Genomic DNA, 20,047 nt, shown 5'->3' on the forward strand with positions numbered 1-20,047 from the left:
GGTTGTTTGCTAGGCCCTCCAAATGCTCACAAACAAACCCTGCTCTTACTGCTGGAAACCTACAATCAACTCAGAGCTGGCATTGAGGGGTTTGAAGAGAGGATTTCTTTCGATTTTCAGTTTATAATTTACCAGTTTTCATTTCTTTTGGAAATGGAAGCCCATACAAGCCTATAAGCGACGGTAATGAGTCAAACAAACCCGATAGTGAAAGCACATATTGGTGCTTGGTTTTTGCGCTTAAATATGTCTTTCAAGTCAACTTGTAAAAAAAATTTGAAAAGGTTGTATTTAAAGGCTCAGAAGAACGGCGCCAATGTGTGCTTCACTTCAGGATTTGCCTGGCACTGGACAGAAGATCAGCGCATACCATGAAACTCTTACGCACACATGTCAGGCACATTCCTCCCCTTACTTTTGGTCTCACAACATGCATATAATTTGAATTCCATTAGCTTTGAGCATTAGAAGGCTATTTTTCTGTGCTGTTCCTGCGGCATGGGGAGGGCGCTGTTCTCTTTAGCATGGAGCTTTGAGCATCGAGGCCCCACTTCCTTCCTACTTCCAGGTACTGGGTGAAATCTGGACAGTTTACCTCTGGTTAGTGGTGAAAATTGGCCCTTTGAAAGTCCCTCTGTGTCTGCTACGGCTTCAGGTAGGGTAAGGGCTCAACTCTGGCTGCTTGCTAGAGTCCCTGGGAATCAAGGGCTAAATCCTGCGGATTACTGTAGTGCAACTTTACCACCTCTAGTCTTTTCTCTGGTTCCCTCTCAACTCCCAACTTTGTCCAGTGGCATCAGCTACATCCCAGAGTTCAAACTGCCTGTGGAAGTCTGTCACTACTGGTAGGGGACAAAATTAGTACAGCAAATTTCTGTGAGTTCTACTGGTAAGAATTAAAGAAATCTACTCCAGATTTTGCCTTTAGCTGCCTGCCAGCTGTGCTCCAGTCTCAAAGCATACAACACTGCTTCCGTTTCTGGTTTTACTCCAACCAAGGAAGGAAACCTCCAAAACTTGGTAAGATTAATACTCAGGTTTTGTTTTAAAATACACTCAAGGGAATGAGAACCTCTTTTTAATGAGTCCCTCACATTCCTCCCTTGCTAAATATTGGAAGGTCCCCACATCCACCTGTTAGACAATTGCTAGCTGATACATAATGAGGCATATTTTCAAAGCACTTTGGGAGGCTAAGTTCCATAGGTTTCTATGGAACTTTGGGAGGCTAAGTGCTTTGAAAATGAGCCTCAAATGTCTCCTGGAAATTTCTATTCATACTTCAATATTTCTGAACAAATCAGCAATACATTCTTGAAAGAAATCTCTACTGGAACATTAGAAGAGGTTCCTAATGTGTCACACACCAGTTTTGTAGTAGGTTTGTGTGCGCTCTCTGACTTGGGTAACCATGGTACCACTATCAACGTCATTACCAGACAATGAACTAGTAACAGATGTCACATTTTTATTATCTCCTGGGCCACTTTCACCTACATTACTGAGAAGCAGAGGTGCAATTACTATCTGCCTCTCTTTCTTTCTCAGGAAAGTTAGTGATCTTAGCTAAGGGTTCAGGTACGGTTATTTTTATGGCTAGGTTTAGCATGGTGTCTGAGGTATGCTAGATGCAGTTAGTGCTAGAGGGGAGGGGGGGGTGGGGTTGTTTCAGTCACCAGTTCATGTCAAAGGCCATTTTTTGAATCATCTCACCAATGCTATTGGATCTAGTAGTTCTGTGTGATGGTCTACTGAGAATCACATCTCTGACTGGGAATCCTCAGACTTTTTGACATATCTGCAGAATGGACTGTTTCACACTGCTGACCTCCAAACCTCTGGTGAGTCTGATCTGATACCTTAACGTCTGTGTGTGTTTTCTACCGGTCTAGGTATTCGTTTACTTTCAGATTTTGGCAGCTGAACTGATTGTCCTATTGGGAGCAGAATATTTCTGTGTAAGGTTTTCTCAGGAAATGGCGCACTTCAGATTTCAGCATATATAGGGAGGTGAAGCAACTGAATTATTACAACATATGGCTTTGTACCATTGATTTGACAGTCTGTGTTTACCTGGGATACCTAAGGCTCTTAGTAGCACTATTTCCAGCTCTTGGCTTTAGCCACAGGTATCATAACAGACTTTATTGCAGGTACCCAGTCTCCTGGGTAGCTTATACAAGCATTTAGTGTTCTTTGAGATTCTGGATATACTTCAGATGGTTCTTTGTGGAGTTATCCTCTGGTGTTACTCCAAGATACACATCTACTGGTAATCTTGCCTCTCTGCCAAACATGAGGTAGTATGGAGAATACCCTGTGGCTTCATTAATTGTACAGGTGTAGGCGTGTACTAGCCTGCTCACTGCTGTTTTTGCTCTGATTCCACAACTCCCAGCTGTGGATCTCCCTGAGGACATTTACATTCATGTATACAGTGTACGCGTGAATTGCAAATCCACCCACACTCTGTGCAAAAACCCCAATCCTACATTGGGGGGGGGGGGGGGGCTCACATAAAAGTAAGCACATTCTGAACATTTATGTACCTTTATGTAGGGTAATATATAAGTTCAATTCCTTGTATATATACTGTCACACACATGCAAAGATGTCTTTATAAAAATTACCCCTAACTAGCAAAATTTAAAAATAAATAAACAAACTGAGAATAGACACTGGGCTCTTGTCTCTTGAAGTCTTCCTCGCAGTTCCTCTCTTCTTCCAAACATACTTTTCCTCTTACCTTTCTTGGAAATCCTTTATGAAGGAGCTCTTAGCTTCCCCTCCTCCACTCTATCTTTTTCTCTCTGAGGTCTGAACTTACATTTCCTTCTCAAATGGGAAGGGGGAGAGACTCCTGGCAATCTCCCCAAAACAGCCAAGACTCCCTTGACATGAAACCTTGTTAGATGACCTCTTCCCTACAACCATCATTGATCACACACTATCAGCAAACAGCTCCTGGCTGCAATTCCCCTCTCATCTCTAGCTGATCATAGGCTTCAGCACAATCTCTTCAGGCCTGCCAGTCCTCTCCCCCAGTTCTCTCAACTGGTTACAGGTCAATTCCTTACAGGTCAAAGGAGGCAGAACCTGAGGACGCCTCTCTTTACTTAGTCCTGGGCCTAAGTTTGTACTGGGGACCCCACTAACCCAGCACCCCACACAGTCAGCTCAGCAGAAATGAGGTAATAACAAGTTTCCCGCCTCAGAAAAACTCCGACTTCTAGGCTCCATTACAAAACTATGAAATCCTCCCACATACTCCTGCATGGTTCTCAGTATACATACCACGTTATTGAAAGGAACATATTGAGGCACACTCCTTGAATGATTGGTACCTGGAAATCATAGGAGGTCTCAAACACATAATAATGTTTTTTACTTAGTAGTTAAAAAGCTATTATACTCAAAACAAATAGGGGTTACCTGTAAGTGAGTGTAACAGTGAATTAAAAGAAGCCACACAGGAGTGTCTTTATAACTACATACATTCTATAAATTTGCGGGTTTACATGAGAACATAAGAATAGCCATACTGGGTCAGACCAATGGTCCATCTAGCCCAGTATCCTGTTTCCAGCAGTGGTCAATCCAGGTCACAAGTACCTGGCAGAAACACAAATAGTAGCAACAGTCCATGCTACTAATCCGAGGCTAAGCAGTGGCTTCCCTGTGTCCGTCTCAAAAGCAGACTATGGACTTTTCCTCCAGGAACTCGTCCAAAGCTAAGCTCTGGAACAAACTTCCTGTATTCTTTCATACGATTACTTCTTTTGTTTATTTCAAGAAGGAACATAAAACATGTTAATTTTGAGAGGCATATGCTAATGAGATTTTAAACCTGTTAGTCCTTCTGAATGAAGGCAAAATAAAGTTTAACCAACACAAAAATATTTACTACATTTCTTGACTAGTATTCAGGAGTCAACACTGTCTTCTCCTGAAAGCTAAACAAAAAAATGTAAATTAAAAGGTCTCACCTTACGTTATTGTGGGGTTTTTTTTTAACTTTATTTCCATATATTTTATAGCTGCTCAGCAGCAACCATTCCTATTTAGCCTTTCCACCCCAATTGTGCTTTGAATTATCTCAAATCAATAATTTATGATGTAGAACGGGTAGAAGTGAATCGATTTTTCACTCTTTCAAGAAGTTCAAAGACTAGGGGACACAATTAAATTATATGGTAATACTTTTAAAACAAATAGGAAGAAGTATTTTTTTTCCACTTAAAGAATAGTTAAGCTCTGGAATTCACTGCTGGAGGATGTGATAACAGTGGTTAGTGTATCTGGGTATAAAAAAAAGGTTTGGATAAGTTCCTGGAGGAAAAGTCCATAGTTTGTTATTGAGAAGGACATGGGGAAGCCACTGCTTGCCCTGGGATTGGTAGCATGGAATTTTGCTACTATTTGGGTTTCTGCTGTTGGAAACAGGATACTGGGAGAGATGGACCATTGGTCTGCCCAGTATGGCTATTCTTATGTTCTTATGTTAAAAACCTTTTATCATATCAGACACTTATGCTTGGTATAATCATGCTTTCATGAATCTCATTTTGCTTTTTTGATCCAAATGTTGGTGTTATCCATTTGGACTACTGTAACTCTTTGTATATAGGGTTACGCTCTAAGGGATCCTTTTACTAAGGTGCACCAAAAAATGGCCTGCACTGGTGTATATGCATGTATTGGACACGCGCAGGTCCATTTTTCAGCACGCCTGCAAAAAAGGACCTTTTTTTTTAACAAAAATTGATATGCAGCAAAATAAAAATTGTGCGCGTCCATTTTGGGCCTGAGACCTTACCGCTACTCACTGACTTAGTGGTAAAGTCTCACGCATTAACCAGGCGGTAATGCTCTACACGTGTACAATGCCGATAACTGCCCGGTTAGCGCCGAGCGCCAGAAAATTTCCGGTGTGCTTAGTGGACGCATATAAAAAATGAAATTACCGCCCAGGCCATGCGGTAGCCTGGGCGGTAGTTCAAAATTGACGCATGTAAGACATGCCTATGTGGCTTAGTAAAAGGGCCCCTAAATTATGAAAATTACAATTGATACAGAACATGGCAGTGTAATTGGTTTTTCTTCTTAGGAACTATGATAGTGTCTCTGAATATCTTCAGAGACTTCATTGGCTTCCTCTAAATGCTTGCATTATTTTTAAAGTTGTCTGTTTCTTTCATATATTGTATGGTAATTCTTCAGAGTTATTAATTCAATTTTTTTCACATTCTTTCTGTTTTTCTATTTGGATTCAAGATAAACTTCTGCTAAAATTTCCGGTACTAAAAGGTTTATGCTAGAGGCATCAACTTGACTCTAGGGGGAAGGTCTTTTACAAAGGCATGCTATTGTTTTTAGCATGCGCTAAATGCTAGAGATGCCCGTAAGAATATATGGGCGTCTCTAGCATTTAGTGCATGCATATTTAATGCATGTACTAAAAACGCTAGCATGCCTTTGTAAAAGGGGCTCTGGGTTTTCTTTCCAGGCTGTCATCATTTGGAATTAACTCCTTTCAAACATAAGATTGGAATTGAATTATATGCGTTTACGAAGGAAATTGAAAACTTTTTTGTTTGATAAGTTTTAATGTACTTATTGTACTTATGTTTTTAATTTTGTTTTTATTTCATTTGTTAATGTAATTCCTCATATGCCTGCTTGTGTTTCTTAAGATTGTAAACCGCTTTGAACCTCGTAGGATCTGTGCAGTGGATAAATTCTGTGTTAGATTAGATTAGATCATTAAAGAGGGTTTTTGATGTGGGTATGACTCCAACATCCACATTTAGGGCCCTGCTTACTAAGCCACGTTAGCATTTTTAACGCGCCTACAATTATCGTGTTCGTTAACAATGTAGGCGCCTATAGGGATATTGTAGGCATGTACACAGTTAATGTGTGTACATGGTTAACGCACGTTAAAAATGTTAATGCCTATAACGCAGCTTAGTAAACAGGGCCCTTAGTTTTTCAGTATGGTTACCCTTGATGGAGAAGAAATAGAAATTGTAGACAACTTCAACCTAATTGTATCAATAATCAATAATGAAATTACAAGCAGCCAGGAAATTCAACATCAGATTGCCCTTGGCAGAAGGACCTAAACCTGATCTTGAAATGCAGATATGTTTCTTTGCATACAAAGATTTGACTTGTTCAAGCCATGGTATTTTCAAAAATGTCACATGGATGTAAAAGTTAGACAGTGAAGAACCATGATAGGAAGAAAATCGATGCCTTCGAATTATGATGCTGGAGAACAATTCTGTATATACAAGGGTTTGTTTAAAGAACAAATCAATTAGTGTTGGAGATCAAACGTAAGCTGTCCTTTGGAAGCTCAAATGACAAAACTACAACTTTCATATTTCAGACATTTTATGAGAAGAGAAAGATCATTAGAAAGAGAAAGGTTGAAAGTCAGCACAAAAAAAGAAAATCAACAATGCGGTGGACTGAAACATTAGCAATATCTATGAATGCCATTCTATCAAAGATTATCCACCTGACTGAATACCGAAAATAGTTTTCGGTAACAGTTTAGGACAACTATCTATAGAGTCGCCATGGATCAACATCGATTCGATGGCACTTAACATAACATGATCCCAACATCTTCATTTAGTTTTTTTATCCAGAGTATTTGTTTTTCCCCTTGGTCATCTAGCTGTCAAACTGACTCCTTCATGGACTTCTTACTTCTGATGTACCTGAAAAAGTTAATATTCTTGTCCGTACAACAAACTTATTTTCAAAGTCTCTCTTGGTTCACCTGCATGAGCTTCAATGATAAACTGAAATCCTATAAAAGAGCCAATAAATATTTTCAAGTTTTATTCTTACTTGATATACCGCGCCAATTAAAATACTTCTGGGCGGTTTACAATATACAAAATATAAAAAATAAGAAAGGAAACACAATAATAAATAAGATAGTTCAGTACAAAGGAGATTCTTTAGGTGAATTTCTCTACAGATTTTCAATTCTGCTAGAGAGGTAGGAGCCAAGGAATGACTGACATATAATCTGTGAATATTCTGTCATCTGGCCAGAATGAATGTCTGCCTGGCAAAAGTTCCACCCTACTCTGTTAGGACACAGCCAGTGAAAAGAAAATCAATTCATTTCTATTCTCAACTGAAAGTAAATTAGAATTCGAGGGGTCAATCCCTTGGCGCAGCAGAGGCATACGGAGGACCTGAGTTTAATTCCTGGTGCAAGTCTTCCATTCTCTGGACCAGTTCAAAGTGGGGAAACTATGAAGGGAGCCTCAGCTATTAAGCAAAGGTAGCACTCAAAGAATGATTTTAGGCCCATGATTGCAGTGTTCCAGAAGAAGCACAGGGGCATGGTCCCTGTTCAAAGCACGTCATCACAATGAGTTGAGAGAGGATATACAAATAGGAGGAAAATCCCTGGGTATTTGCAATTATGGCTCAAGGCACCATATCCCACTTCTGGTTCATATGGAGCTGGAAACCCAAGGAACAGGAGGAAACTACCAGCTGCTTTCTCCTCCCTCCTCCTAAAAGAAACAGAATTAGAATTGGTGTTCCTCTCCTCTGTGAGAAGAAACAGGATTTCACTTTTTTCCTCATTACTGATTCTGTGTTGTGTTGTGCAAAGTCAGTGAGCACATCAACAGGGCAACGCAGGAAATCAGTCATCTACAGTTGCCATGGCAACCAAAGGGGAAACCTATTTTATCACAGTCCGCTGCATCCTTTCCAGGAACCCTACATCATTTCTAGAAGAATACAACGTAGAACAAAAAGGATGGGTCCTCGGTATGCAAAACTGCTTCAAAATGGAGAGGGAGGAACCCAAGATGGGGATGGGAAAAAGAAGCGTCACAAGCTTTGTCTTCATTATCACGCACACACACATAGATGTAGAGATATTCTGCACATGTGAGGTTTATTTTCTTAGAAATGATATAAGACATGCATAATATTTGCCTGTTTTACCCAGCTGTTTTTATGCAGTATGCACCCAACCTCAGAATTTGCATATTTCTGGGCCTGATTATGTGCCAGTGAAGTTGCACATTGTCTTAAAATGTCTGCATTTTTATTTGAGAATTTTACCACTTGTCAATCATACCAAGACATACTGCACAGGTGTTGTAGCTGAAATAATTTTTTAAAAAATGTCACTACTTGCAGTCTACAAAATCCTGAGTGGTGTAGAACGAGTAGAAGTGGGTGGTGGACTTTGGTCCTTGCGAACTGAGGAACTGAGTTCGATTCCCGGCACAGGCAGCTCCTTGTGACTCTGGGCAAGTCACTTAACCCTCCATTGCCTGCCGCATAGAGCCTGCCATGAGTGGGAAAGCGCGGGGTACAAATGTAACAAAAAAAATTGATTTTGTACTCATTCCAAAAGTACAAAGACTAGGGGACACTTGAGGAAGCTACATGGAAATACTTTTAAAACAAATAGAAGGAAATATTTTTTCACTCAATGAATAGTTAAGCTCTGGAACTCTTTGCTGGAGGAGGTGGTAACAGCGGTTAGCATATCTGGGTTTTAAAAAAGTTTGGACAGATTCCTGGAGGAAATGTCCATAGTCTGCTATTGAGACAGACATAGGAACCAAGTGCTTGCCCTAGGATTTGTAGTATGGATGTTGCCATGATTTGGGTTTCTGCCAGGTACTTGTGAACTGGCTTGGCCACTGTTTGGAAAACAGGATACTGGGCTAGATGGACCATTGGTCTGACCCAGTATGGCTACTCTTATGTTCTTATGAAGTGTAAATGAAAATCGCATTCTTCTGTAGACATACATGTGTGACCAATACATACAACAAGCATATCTCAGATGAAGGAGGCTCCAGTGCACATTCTGCATGCAAGCCCTCAGGTCTGTTTGAACATTGTTTATGAGACCATGCTGCAGTTTTATGTCCGCTTTTGCCCCCCACCTTATGGCTTGCAAATGGCTAAAGGTAAAGGTACCAGAATTAGGGGACTGGGGAGAGGCTTAGCAAGGACGTGACCTTTCTACTTTGGAAGGTTTGGGAGCAATTAGCAGGGGAGCTGTGTAGGCGTTAAATAAAACTGAAGCTCTGCTTGTTTTGGTTGCAGCTGCCTGCATGGGAAAACAGTCATTTTTCTGTTCCTGCCTAGAGACAGGGTCATCCAAGACATCCTAAAGGCCATTAACCAAGATAATTGCAGAAAGAAACCTTATATTTTCAGCCAGATGATGTGATAGTATATTTTGTTGGCAGGAAACACCAATTAAGTCATTATCCAATAGATACAAAGTTTTATTTGAGCACAGGCTAACCTCTGAATGTACAGATAGGATAAGGGAGATATTGTATATTATGCTGTAGCCTGTAAGTGGTTCTGAAAATTAACAAATATTTCCAAACTTTCCAGGTGATAAGATGGTTGCAGTTGGTGAAATACCCAAGCTGGAATGATCTCATCAAGCAGTCAGTCCTAAAATCTATGTAAAATGTTGCAAATGAAATTTAATCCTTCAAACATCCCTGCTGAGGAGCTGATTCCCACTCTTCCCTTGGAGCTCAATGTGTCATTTTTATTTGCATTCCAGGACAGTAGCAACATGTGTTGTCTATTTACTATAAAGTTATTGGTTTATAAATATGATTTACCGTATTTCAGTCTTACAAAACAATATGAATTTGCTGACACTGTTCAGATTCAAGAAAGGATCCTTGGAGGGTGAGGTGCAAATGCGGATTTTTGTTCAAATTACCTTTTCATAAGAAAAATTTAATAAAATTATTAGGAAGGGATGGGGGACTTTTTTGTTTACAGTTCCAGCTCAGTCGAACCTGGGAACTGGCACCATGGGTCTTCATTGTCAACTTGCAGGGTATTTGACCTTTATTTCATTCCCTTTTCAAGGGACATAAAGGTGTCCTGGGCAAGGATTGCTTTCAATGACCCCTTTGTTTAGTTTGTATGCTTGCAGACTGGCTTCAAAAGATGATGTATGATCCCATCCCCAGGCTTTATGCTGGGGATCTAGGGACTCTCTGATTTTAATGGGGTGCTCATCCCCTACTACCTCTATGTCCATTTCTAATTCCCCTTCTTCCTCTGCTACTTCTCCAATCTAGCCGTTCTCTTTCTATCCAGGGCTTTAAGAGATTTATATGAAATACCTGAGCTATTCCCAACCCTGGTTGACTTCATAGGTCACTGGGCCTAACCATTGGGTCACCAAAAATGGGCCTTTCCATTTAGCTAGAAACTTCTTAGCTGATGTAGGTATTAGGACTAATACTTTGTCATGAGGTTGAAACTCTCTACCTCTAGCCTTTCAATCATATATCTTTTGGCTTTCCTGAGCTTGTTCTAGGTTCTTTCTGGCTACTTCCCTTATCCTCACTATCGTATCTTAGACATGCTCAGGTACCAAGGTAACCTTTATTTCTTCCCCCACCTAGGCTTCTTTTACCACTTCTAGCAAATTTTTGTGTTGCTACCCAAACATGAGTTCAAAAGGGGAGAAGCCCAAGAACGCTTGGGCTACCTCTCGGTAAGCAAACAGGATATAGGGGCTGACTATATCCCAATCTTTGATGCCCTCTTCCATTTTTTTCACCATAAGAATCAGACTTTGATTAAATCATTCAACAAGTCCGGTTGTGGGTGATAGGCTGCAGTTTTCACATGCTTTATTCCAAACAGTTTAAACAACCCCTCTAGGGTTTAGGACAAAATTTAATGAGAACCCTACCCAGCAAAAAATTGCCAGCAATTCTTGGGCTATACCTTGGGCCAAGAATTTCCTCATTGCAACGGCCCAAGGGTATCTGGTGGTGTAATCCACCATGACAGAAGGTATTGGCATCCATTGGAACTCCGATCTAAGGGTCCAACAATATCTATAGCTACCATATCTAGTGGTTGCTCCGTAATGAACAGAAGAATGAGGGGACTTTTCAGGCACCCTCTGGGGCACCTTTTGACACTCAGGGCAGGAGCAGTAGTATCCGCTAACATCCTAATATATACTCAGCCAAAAGAACTAAGCAACAAGTGTATCTATGGTCCCTGTTTCAGCTAATTGTTCTGCTAATGGATGGGAATGTGCTAGCATCAAACAGAGTTTTCTAAAGATTTCAGGGACCATGACCTGTTTTATGTTCCCCCTTGGGAATGGTTATTAACCTTCCTTTAAATCGGCTATGTGCTCTTCTCCTCAGTCTGTGAACCCTCTACTTTTTTCCAGTAGGCTTAAAGTGAGGGATCCCATCTCTGCTCCAGTGGAAACTGGTGAAATGTACTCATTACTTCCTCTCCTACTGCTTCTACCCACCCCAAGGGAACCAGCCCCTTCCACTTATACATCTCTTAAGAGCTTTAGGTTTCCTACTCTTTCTAGGCTCCTCTATCACCCCTTGATCCACAAATAGAATTATGTCGCCTTAATGGAACTTTTCTGCTTCATCCATGGAATAGCCCTTTGCCCCGGTGGACACCCAACCCTCCTTAGGGGCTAACACTTCCTTCATCTCCACCCAATCCCGACTAATATTAAAGGAAAGGGTAGCCGCTCTACTACTGCTACCTTTAAGGGTGGGTTTTTCCCTCCCAGGTTATCCCAGTTTCAAAAGTAGGCTCCTGTTTTGTCCTCATGGATGCACTGTACTTCTGCTGCCCCACTAAACGTTCCCTCCTTTTTCCCAATACCTATCTACTTAGCAAGGAGGCCAGACATCAGTGACTGATTACTACTGGTATCCAGGAGGGCTACTAAGTTCATCCAAGCCACCTGCACCCTTCTTTTTAAGGCCCAATCCAATCTCCCCTTTGTTCAGGTAGAGCCAATGCTCATGTCAGAGAACGAACACTCCACTAATAAACACTCCTTCTTAAAGTGTACTTCCTCCCCACAAGTAAAACACCTTAAAGAGAATTAGAACGGACTTCCTGACGTTTGAAGTTTGCCACTCGGGTTCCACCCATTGAAAAACCCAATCTATAAGGTTTTGGGCTACTGCCCTTGGCCACTCCCCCTTCTAAAATTCCCTTTTCCTAAACTTCTTGCGATATTGTTCAGTGGAGAGTCCCAATTGGTCCTGTATTGCAGCCCACACTTCTGTACAGTCCAGGGCTTTGGTAGAATCCAATGCCCTATATGCTGCCTGGGCTTTGCCTATTAAATATGGGGCCAGTCTAAAAGCTCACTGCTCAACAGGCCACCTGGCCACTGTGGCTATCCTCTTAAAGGTGGTCATACAGGTTTCTGGGCCATCCCCCTCAATCCCTTAGTCCAATACATGGGGTTTGGCCCTCGGGTCCCAGCCCATCTCAGATTTCTGACGGGTCACAGTCTTTTGTAGTCCATCGGCCAGGTGTTTTAGCTCCTTCATTTGTGCTTCCATTAGCTGAAGCATAGGTTGCTGTTGCTGCCACTGCCGTTTTTTGGCTTGAGAAAACTGTTTCTTGGTGCACCTGCATTTGCTCCACCAACCATTTTAGTGTTGCTTCCAATGTCATGATCCTGCAAATAAGAAGGTGAAAGCAAAGGCCCAAGTGCGGATCCCCATATTGCATGCTCCCCCCTTAACCATCCAAGGCACCTTTTACCTGGTTTTTCCTGGGTAGGAGTGCCTTCCCTGAGGAAACCAAAAACAGATATTCCTCTGGCAGTTTCCACAGTCCCACAAATTGTTGACTGTTGCTCTCCAGGCCTTGCTTTTCCAACCAGGAATCAGTCCACGATCCTCCATGACTCGGTTCCGTTGTTCTCCTTGAAGGCCACCTCTCCCAGCTGACCTCTGTCTCCAAGACAAAGTTGCTTCTTCAAAGAAAAAGGGAGACATCAGTCTCCAACCTCTATATGCTCACCTGCTGGGAGGTGTTTCTTTAGTTCTCCCTGTACAGTTGTGGTGAGTCCTCACTCCCTCTCCTTCAAATCTTCTGCTCAATGTGCAGTGGCAGAGGCCAAAAAAGCAAACAGGATGCTAGGAATTATTAGGAAAGGGATGATGAATAAGACTGAAAATACTATAATGCCTCTGTATTACTCCATGGTACGACCTCACCTTGAGTACTGCGTACAGTTCTGGTTGCCGTATCTCACAAAAGATATAGCAGAATTAGAAAAGGTTCAAAGAGTGACTGTAATGATTAAGGGGATGGTACTCCTCTCATATGAAGAAAGGCTAAAGAGGTTAGGGCTCTTCAGCTTGGAAAAGAGACAGAAGAGGGGACATATGATTGAGGTCTACAAAATCATGAGTGGTGTAGAATGAATAGAAGTAAATCGATTTTTTACTCGTTCCAAAAGTACAAAGACTAGGGGGACTCTTAAGGAAGTTACATGGAAATATTTTTAAAACAATAGGAGGAAATATTTTTTTCACTCAATGAATTATTAAACTCTGGAACTCTTTGCCAGATGATGTGGTAACAGCGGTTAGCTTATCTGGGTTTAAAAAAGGTTTGGATAAGTTCCTGGAGGAAAAGTCTATAGTCTGCTATTGAGACAGACATGGGGAAGAAACTGCTTGCCCTGGGACTGGTAGCATGGAGTGTTGCCACAATATGGGTTTATGCCAAGTACTTGTGACATTGGCCTGACCAGTATGGTTACTCTTATGTTGTTATGTAATAGTTTTTTGTCTTTTAGAGTCCTGGAGCAGACAAGCATCCACCCCCTTCTGGGGCCAAACAGGGTCCTTTTCTCTCCTCATAGGTTTTCTGAGCAAACAAATGTTCACAATTCAACTTTTATATGCAAATGAGATGCTGCCCTCTCTCCATGTCACAGTTCATTGTCTGGGGCTTGCCCCAGAGTTCAGGGAATTATACTAATGGAAATCCTGAAGGGTTAGATCCCATTGCCACCTCCCACGTAGCCTTCCCTGACAGACTGCAACTGTCCACAGCAGGGTCCAGTCCATTTACCCTAAGTGTACAAGTGGACTATGAGACTACCTTCAAACCCAAGTTTCCAGTCTATAAGCCTAAGGCTTACATTTGCTATAATGGCGATTGCCATTTCCGTTTAACAGAATTACAAATGGTATTGCATTAAGGTGCATACATACATGTTAAAGAATAATACATTATGGTATTCCATATAGGTTCCTGAGTGGTAGATTGGATTGTAACATATGTTGAGTCATCAATTATAGAAAGATCGTTTTCAACATAAGGATTAAAATGGTATTGCATAAGGTGCGTACATACATGGTAAAGTAGAATACGTTATGGTATTGCATATAAGTTCCTGAGTAATAGATTGGATTGTAACATATGTTGAGTCATCAATTATAGAGAAAACATTTTAGACATTAGGATTAAAGTGGTAGTGCTTGTTCATTAATAGCAGTGAGGTTAGTCAGTCAGGTGATAAGAGTTCTGTTCTGTCTAGTTTGTGATCAGTTTTGTTATTTAGAAATTAGGATGGTTGTTTATGGTATGCCTTCTTGAACAGGTCAGTTTTCAGTAGCCTTCGGAAGATAGCCGGCCTGGTTGAAAAGTGAGGTGAAGGATGCTATTAGGGCTAAAAGAAACGCCTTCAGAAAATGGAAGAAGGAACCGTCTGAAAATAACAAGAAGCAGCATAAGAAGTGTCAAAGCAAATGCAAGGTGCAGATAAAGAAGGCCACGAGGGATTACGAAAAAAAGATAGCATTAGAGGCAAAAAAACATAGTAAAAAAATTTTTCGGTATATTAAAAGCAGGAAGCCGGCAAAAGAATCGGTTGGGCCGCTGGATGACCGAGGGGTAAAAGGGGCGATCAAGGAAGACAAAGACGTAGCGGAGAGACTGAATGAATTCTTTGCTTCGGTCTTCACCGAGGAAGATTTGGGTGGGATACCGGTGTCGGAAATGGAATTTCAAGCGGACGAGTCGGAGAAACTTACTGACTTCAGGGTAAACCTGGAGGACATTATGGGGCAGTTCAGCAAACTGAAGAGTAGCAAATCTCCTGGACCGGATGGTATTCATCCTAGAGTACTGATAGAACTGAAAAATGAGCTTGCGGAGCTACTGCTAGTGATATGCAACTTATCCTTAAAATCGAGCGTGGTACCAGAAGATTGGAGGGTGGCCATTGTAACGCCCATTTTTAAAAAAGGCTCCAGGGGAGATCCGGGAAATTATAGACCGGTGAGTCTGACGTCAGTGCCGGGGAAAATGGTAGAAGCTATTATTAAAAACAAAATTACAGAGCACATCCGAGGACATGGATTACTGAGACCAAGTCAGCACGGCTTTTGTGTGGGGAAATCTTGCCTGACCAATTTACTTCAATTCTTTGAAGGAGTAAACAAACATGTGAACAAAGGGGAACCGGTTGATATTGTGTATCTGGGTTTTCAAAAGGCATTTGACAAGGTACCTCATGAAAGGCTACAGAGGAAATTGGAGGTTCATGGGATAAGAGGAAATGTCCTATTGTGGATTAAAAACTGGTTGAAGGATAGGAAACAGAGAGTGGGGTTAAATGGTCAGTATTCACAATGGAGAAAGGTAGTTAGTGGGGTTCCTCAGGGGTCCGTGCTAGGACCACTGCGTTTTAATATACTTATAAATGATTTAGAGATGGGAGTAACTAGCGAGGGAATTAAATTTGCTGATGACACAAAGTTATTCAAAGTTGTTAAATCGCGACAGGATTGTGAAAAATTACAAGAGGACCTTACGAGACTGGGAGAGTGGGCGGCTAAATGGCAGATGACGTTTAATGTGAGCAAGTGCAAGGTGATGCATGTGGGAAAAAAGAACCCGAATTATAGCTACGTCATGCAAGGTTCCACGTTAGGAGTTACGGACCAAGAAAGGGATCTGGGTGTCGTCGTCGATAATACGCTGAAACCTTCTGCTCAGTGTGCTGCTGCGACTAGGAAAGCGAATAGAATGTTGGATATTATTAGGAAAGGTATGGAAAACAGGTGTGAGGATGTTATAATGCCGTTGTATCGCTCCATGGTGCGACCGCACCTTGAGTATTGTGTTCAATTCTGGTCGCCGCATCTCAAGAAAGATATAGTAGAATTGAAAAAGGTGCAGCGAAAGGCGACTAAAATGATAGCGGGGATGGGACAACTTCCCTATGAAGAAAGATTAAGGAGGCTAGGGCTATTCAGCTTAGAGAAGAGACGGCTGAGGGGAGACATGATAGAGGTATATAAAATAATGAGTGGAGTGGAACAGGTGGATGTGAAGTGTCTGTTCACGCTTTCCAAAAATACTAGGACTAGGGGGCATGCGATGAAACTACAGTGTAGTAAATTTAGAACAAATCGGAGAAACTTTTTCTTCACCCAACGTATAATTAAACTCTGGAATTCGTTGCTGGAGAAAGTGGTGAAGGCGGTTAGCTTAGCAGAGTTTAAAAAGGTTGGACGGTTTCCTAAAGGACAAGTCCATAAACCGCTACTAAATGGACTTGGGAAAAATCCACAATTCCAGGAATAACATGTATAGAATGTGTACGTTTGGGAAGCTTGCCAGGTGCCCTTGGCCTGGATTGGCTGCTGTCGTGGACAGGATGCTGGGCTCAATGGACCCTTGGTCTTTTCCCAGTATGGCATTACTTATGTACTTATGTAGCGAGGTCTTGCGTTGCTTTCATGGCTTTCGGTAGTGCGTTCCATGGTTGTGTGCAGATGTAGGAGAAACTGGTTGCGTATGTGGATTTGTATTTTAGTCCTTTACAGTTGGGGTAGTGGAGATTGAGGAATGTGCGTGCTGATCTTTTTGTGTTCCTGGTAGGTAGGTCTATAAGGTCTGACATATAGGTCGGGGCTTCCCCGTGTATAATTTTGTGGACCAGGGTGCAAACTTTGAATGTAATTCGTTCTTTTAATGGAAGTCAGTGTAGTTTTTCTCTTAAGGGTTTGACACTTTCGTATTTCGCTTTCCCAAATATGAGTCTGGCTGCTGTGTTTTGAGCGGTTTGAAGCTTCTTAATGATTTGTTCTTTGCATCCAGCATAAATGGCATTAGTCTAGGTGGCTTAGCACCATCGATTGTACCAGGCTGCAGAATATTTCCCTTGGGAAGAAAGGTTTGATCCTTTTAAGTTTCCACATTGAGTGGAACATTTTCTTTGTTGTATTTTTCGCATGGTCTTCGAGTGTGAGATTTCGGTCAATTGTGACTCCCAGAATTTTCAGACTGTCAGAGACTGGAAGGGTGAAATCTGGGGTGTTTATGGTATTGTGTTTATTTGTGTTATATTGTGAAGATAAGATGAGACACTGTGTCTTTTCTACATTTAGCTTTAGTTGGAATGTGTCCGCCCATGAATTCATTATTTGAAGGCAGTGTTTGATTTCATTTGTGATTTTGGTTAGATCGTGTTTGAATGGGATGTATATCGTGACATCGTCTGCATAGATGTACGGGTTGAGTCCTTGATTGGATAGCGATTTGGCTAAAGGTGTCATCATTAAGTTAAAAAGGGTTGGTGAGCGAGGTGATCCTTGTGGTACTCCACATTCGGGTTTCCATGGTGTTGAGGTTTTTGATTTTGAAATCACTTGATAAGCTCTTGCTGTTAAGAAGCCTTTAAACCATCTTAGTATGTTTCCTCCAATCCCGAAGTAGTCTAGGATGTTCGATAGTATTTGGTGGGTGACCATGTCGAACGCGCTGGACATGTCAAATTGTAGGAGCTGTCACAGTCTCCTTTTGAGTTACACACTAGGTGCCATGCCTTATAGAATAGCATGCAGCTAGATTTGTGCACAAAATTTAATTAGTGCCAACTAACTTCAATAATTGACTGTTAGCACTCAATTATTGATAATAAAGGATCACAGATTTGATATACCACCTTTTCTGTGGTATAATCAAAGTGGTTTACATGTTATATGGAGGTACTTTCTCTGTCCCTAGTGGGCTCACAATCTAAGTTTTGTATCTGAGGCAGTGGAGGATTAAGGGTCAAAAGGAGCAGCAGTGGGAATCAAACCCGCTTCCCCCCAGGTTCTCAGCTCACTGCACTAACCATTAGGCTGCTCCTCTAACCATTAGGCTTGTTACTCAATTAATTTGCATGTGCTAAGCTGGGTTCCATAAATAGAATCCGGGGGTTTGCGTATTGATGTATTGTCTCAGTTTGTGATCTCACTCTTATGAAGAAGTGAAGATTACTGTGTACCTAGCCCTGAACTGGATTTATGGATTGCCACTGAGAGGGAGAGTAAATAACGAAGACCTGAGTTGTATATTCTATGTAGTCTGTAGTTTGGAGTGTGTGAGTTGATGTTCAAGCTGATATGGATACAAACCGGGACTGAGACATTACAATGGAATGTGACTTAACAATGCAGGAACCCCCAACCTGACAGATGTCTCTCCAGCCTTAGTCTCATCACCAGGTTTTGGCTGTGGCTTCCCCTCTTCCCCTGAGTCCAGAATGCTCTTTCCATAGCATCCTTAGCTTTGGCAACTCAGGACTAGAATCCTGCACTGGGAATGAAATTCAGATCCCTCTGCTGCTGAGCCATGGGGCCAGCTTTTGGTATTTTTATCTGAGTGGTATGACATATACAGGGAGTAATGTTAAAAGGGTTTGAGATACAGGAATTGGTTTCCATAAAATTGTCTGGCATATATTGGGGGGTGGGGGTGTAAGGGGAGTTGGGAGGTTTAGGGCATTTTTGAGGTGTCTATGAAGGGGGGAGGGTTATATTCAAAATGTATTTGTCAGTGTTCCACAGCTTGCTTTGTTATTTGCAATGCTGTATTGTAGATTCAGTGCTGCACTATATGCCTTTATTTTTTTTCTTATGATGACAATCAAGACCCCTTGAAAACTCCCCTTACATCCCCCTATCCCCTCCTAACAGAGAGAATGCAAAACCTAGGAGGTTTAATACAACCTCACAACAGGACAGAGATGTTTCTCCTCTGTACCCCCACACTGAGCCTGGGGAAAATCCAGTACCACGTAACCTGGCTATCAGAACCCAGGGCACCAACTTTGAAAGTACCTAGCCAATGGTACTGCAAATAGCCTTTTCACAACCCTAACCTGGATAAGAAAATGGTCTTTTCTGCAACAGCTTGAAAACACAAAACAGACACCATCTGCTGGACAATTAGGAGAAATACAGTTCACAGGCTTAGAAACCACTATTTTGTCACAACTATATTCTGTATTTTATTTATTTATTAGGATTCATTTACCGCCTTTTTGAAGGAATTCACTCAAGGCGGTGTACAGTAAGAATAGATCAAACATGAGCAATAGACAATTACAGCAGTAAAAATATTCAAATAACAATACAAATACTTATTTTGCTTAAAATCCTGTAGCAGGCCTTTGGCGAAAACATAGTGCTGTGTTGAGTCTTCTCCTCGTATCTGTGTAAAACAGGCTTTACATGAAAAAAAAAAAGCCTGTATAAAATTACCTCCATAATGTGTGAAGATGTGGAAACAAAAAGTGGAAATATTTTAAACTTGCACAAGAAGAGTAAAACCTAATATCAGCAACAGACCATATCTGGTACACATTTCATAAAGTCTGCAAGCTTCTTAAGAACAGTCATATTAGGTCAGACCAGTGGTCCATCTAGCCCACTATCTTATTTTCAACAGTGGCCAATCCAGGTCACAAGCACCTGGCAGAAACCCAAATAGTAGTGTAATCCCCTGCTAGGTTGGGATTACTCAGAAGAGTAAGCCTTTGTAAAGAATCACTGGGAGGAGTGACTGGGAGGTCCCTGGGCGGGAGGAAGCCCAACCCAAGGGGAGTAGTTTGGAAATAAAATGCACAGAGATAGTGCCCTAGTTCTGAAGAATGACAAAAGACTTAATAGTAGCCACAGGACTGCCGAGGGGGGGGGGGCAGGGGGGACAAAATTCCTCGGGCCTGGGCCTCCAAGGGGGGCTCGGCGCCTCAGTCCCCGATCTCATCCGCCCTCGGCTCCGTCGACCGTCCGCCACCAGGCCGGGCCCCCCGCATTGAAATCATCACACAGCACCTCACCTGTCATCTCCGTGACTGAAAGCACAGCAACGGCAGATCGGATTCACCTCCCTTCAGGCCTTCCTTCCCTGTGTC

Source organism: Microcaecilia unicolor, chromosome 9 (genome assembly GCF_901765095.1).
Source record: "Microcaecilia unicolor chromosome 9, aMicUni1.1, whole genome shotgun sequence".
Taxonomy (NCBI): domain Eukaryota; kingdom Metazoa; phylum Chordata; class Amphibia; order Gymnophiona; family Siphonopidae; genus Microcaecilia; species Microcaecilia unicolor.